Genomic DNA, 4,527 nt, shown 5'->3' with positions numbered 1-4,527 from the left:
TGTACTTTCAAATAAGAAAGTTGATACGTATAGGAAATTAGAGTAGTACCAGGAAATGAATATAGAATGAGAAAAAAAAGATGTTTCATATATTTGTGGGACATTTTATCAGTTGTGAAAATTCCTATTTTGTTCACATGCAACTCTTACAATGTCCGACATTTTGTCAAATTGACAGCGAATCTGATTTAAAAACAGTTTTGCAGAAGAGAAGTCCACTTTCCCCCACTGAATATAATTCATGACAGCTAAATCCATTCTTTCGCTAGAGAAACTAATTCAAATTTGCAGTTTGTTTACGTACCCTGGAGCGATGCGTTGATTTGGCTTCGGCACCTTAGAGTTACTGGTAACATTATTCTGTTGATGCTTTTAAAATAATAAATGCGGTTATTGAATTATCCATTTTAGTAAAACATTAAAATAAAATGTACTATACGAATAAGATCAGTTAACACAACACATATATTCAAAAGTAGATCAAATCCTCAAGAACACTGGTTAAGTAATGGTATATTTTACATATGTTCTGAATAAATCATTAAACAGACGAGTTCATTACAAATGATAAGCATTGCTTGTTCCTATTGAACATAGTTGACGAATTCAAACTCGCTTTAGAACTATTACACGTCGCTCTATGCCCCAGTAAACACAAACCTATGACATCATGTTGCTCTAGCGAACGTGTCCGGAATTACATTGTGACCCTAATGGCAATAGCCCTTCGTACAACTCACCAATGCTTCAGATGAGAGGCTTGTGATTTGATTGATCGCATAAATTTGATAAATGTAGTGGAAGTCTTGAGACAAACCTCTGCATTCATTGGAAAAAATGTAAACGAGTTGTAAAATAGGCGAACAAACATTTTTTACGTACTAAATGAATGAAGAAAATGCACAATGATAATTTGAGTTTATATTAGAGTTAAAACATTATAACATTTTCAATAATTTATATCTAAAATCTGTAATCCTCATTTACTTAGAAAAATATGCGTACATGGTGTGTATAATACATTTAACCTTTTACTCGTACTAATTTAAACCTTTTGCATTTGGTTTTAATTATGGTCAATATTATCAGATTCCATATGCTATAGTTCTCGGCGACTTCTGCAAATAAGATCAGGTTTCAATGTATAACATTTTTAATTTAATATCAGTACTAGGTGTAACCATGATTTACAGTACATATACTTAATTTTAACAACATGGCAATCATTACACTCTGAAGACTAATCCGGAAACAGAATCGTGAAGGGCGTATGTGAAATAGTAGCAAATTTGTTGTTGATACCCGAATTGGATGGATAAAGAAACATGAGATAAAAAGGTCAAATGCTTTTCTCGAATACAAAAGAAATATTTGACGCGAAAACATTATAGTTAACATGAACTTTTGTTTATAGACAAAATACTTGTTGAGTTTGATGAATCGATATTGTAAAAACAATTGGTACTCCAATTAGTACCTGTTGTGCACCACTATCGACCAATTGTTTTTGTACTCATTTGAAGCAGAATTCATAAAAAGCCTTATTAAAGATAAGCATTAAAATACAAATATTAAGAATACAACCTTATATAAAAGGCCTGCTTAATATCTTGATATGTTCTTCGGTAATGGAACATATTTACCGTGAACTTCACACTAAAATCTGTGACAAATGTGGCGATTGCAACTTTCCGATTGTCAAGTTACCTTATCAGCGGTATCACACTCTGTCGTATGGCATTTACATATCTCAGTTTAAACGTTACGATCGTGAAAGTTCACACTATGCGTAAAGATAAATGTGCTCGTTACGAAACAACTACCTTAACAGAGTCAAAAGAACGACTGAAATCAACACTTTATTATCATCAACACATATTCATTTGGTTGACCGTCAAGGTGTCTTATCTCTTTAGCAACATTTTTAATTCTAGAGTGGGGTGCTCATTTTCTCCATATCTTTCCATGTTTTCTGCAGTTTATTTTCAGGTCATTATGTTTATGCAGTATACTGATATTTCTATATGAAGATAACTTTAAAGGCGAAATATGCTTAGCTTTAAAACGTGTTTCTTTTGAAAAAAATTATCTGAAAAGTTAGATTAAAGGCTATTTGAAATTTCCTGATGTTTTATCAAAGGGGGACACATATTCTCCGTTTTTACACATCTATTTAAAACCAAATAACTGCAGCTTTAAACAATATTTATCAAATCAATTTAATTGTTGATAAATAACAGACATTTCAAAGGTGAAAAGAACTGAACTTTAGGCCAAACAGTCAAAGAATTACTAAGAAATACTTCTTTGAAATCGTGTTTTATATTCAGGAAATTTGCCGAAAATCGTTGTTCGTTTTTCAGTCCTTTGTGTTAAGTGGCCGAAATTTTCATAGCTTAAATAATAATACTATTCGTTTAAAAAAAATAATTTATCCGGCATATTTCTTCCATTTCAGCTATCCTTTGAAGTTTTTACACCCCAAAATCATAAAAAGGCGACTATGGGCGCCCTACTCTATATCTTCAAATATCCGTTAAGTCGTCTGATTGGCAATTTTACCGATTGTGTCTCCTTTCCCAGTGTGATATTTTGAGTGTATATTCGAATGGCGGGTAATGCATTGGAAGTAGGAAACGCTTACCATGTAGATGCACCCATGTCTCTCTCCTTGTGAGTTCATTCACCATCTTTTTGTTACTTACATTAATTTGTCATTTTCTTATCCATTTACATTGAGTTGTCTTTTTCTAATCCATTTACATGATTTACGAGATTTGAATTCGGTGATCTACTATCGCCTAAATATATTACTTTACGGTATGAATATTGCTCAATGTTGCTTACAATTACTACACATGATTTCTGTTGGAAAGTTATAAGTCTGGTGTTCACACGATTTCTTCAATTTTATATTGATACTGACTATAATTTATATATTACATATTGTTTTTGCATATTTAGGTTTACTGCTTGAGTTTCGTTCTCCGATTAATAGGGATCAAGAAAATCTAAATGCCTGATTTATACTATGAACAACAATAAACAAAAACAGTATTACTATTTCGCAATAGCAGTCGACGAAAATCATGGTTAAACAGTCTCCTTGCTTTTGAGTGGCCAATGAGGAATGCTGTTGTGTTAAATATGGTTGTGAGCGCTAAAACAACAGGTTATTGGAGAGAGGGAAATTTTACGACATAAGAACAAACTATGAAAATCAGTTGAAACGGTATTAAGCGCAAGAACTTTAACACTGAATTTTTATAAGTATTTGAATGCCTGTGGTATAGTATTTGAATGCCTGTGGTATAAGTCATTTAAGACTTAATATCAAATAAAGGTTAAATTGAAGTTGCACTTAAATTATAAAAAAAACAAACTCCTAGGAAATGTACACAAATGAAGTGTACATGCCATAGGTTGCAAGAAGAATAAATGCATATACATTAATTAAGTAGACACTGAATTGTATTTATTTATGTTCACTGAAACAATAGTTTCTTTTTATTGTTTTGTTACCTAAGGTAGTATAAGTTGACCTAAATATAAACGAGGAATCATAATCTGGAGAATAAGAAGTTTTCGAATTAGAAAACAGGTCATTTTGTGGCAATTAAATTTTGAGAAAAGAAGAAATAAAAATCTCAACTTTAAGATTTCAGGTATGCTTGTAAAAAATCAGATACAATTTATGTGTTTTGTTTTTATAACGCGTTGTTATGAGAGATATTTGCGATCGGAATTTAGAAAAGAAATCGGTTTTTACACAATCAGAAAAAGACAATTTCCTGTTAAACAAGAAATTCCAAACTTAAAATTTTGCCAAAGGTTGTAAGAGATATATCCGATAAAGTAAAACTATCGTATGTTGATTGATTTAGTTACATAATACTAAAATATTCGACTTGCAGTCTTTACAATCGCTATCAGTTCAATAATAAATAAATAGAGTTGGATGATTTCCCGTGCTTTATTGTATTATAAAACGAAATACACCGTATAACAAATGCATTAGTGGAATATAAACGCACTAAAACGCAATTTAACGAACTGGCTGAAAAAACGACATTTACTTGCATCAAATTCAATATATGTTCCGGCAATCGTTTTTATTTTATAATAAATTGTTAAAAGCTTTCCTTTGTATCATAAGATATGACGTACTTTTCCTTTGCTAATGTAGAACGGGCTTGCTAACTAAATAATTTGAATTGACAAATATATTCAGAACATTAACCGGAATTGAGTCAGTATAACTGTAAGCCTACATCATCTGTCACCATCTGGGGCCCGTAGCGGCCTTTTTACGTCATAATCTCCATCGCTCGTTTATCAAAATACCAATAACAAACCAACTTTAATCCTTTGTACATCTTGTTTGACGATGTGTTCGCTATGAAACAAGGTTTAATCCACAATTTTCTACATAAGAAAATGCCTGTACCAAGTCAAAAATATCTCTGTTGTTATCCATATGCATTCGTTTGATGTGTTTGGGCTTTTGATTTTACGATTTGATTACGA

Source organism: Mytilus edulis, chromosome 2, assembly GCF_963676685.1.
Source record: "Mytilus edulis chromosome 2, xbMytEdul2.2, whole genome shotgun sequence".
Classification (NCBI taxonomy): Eukaryota; Metazoa; Mollusca; class Bivalvia; order Mytilida; family Mytilidae; genus Mytilus; species Mytilus edulis.
Note: the sequence above shows the minus strand (reverse complement) of the source record.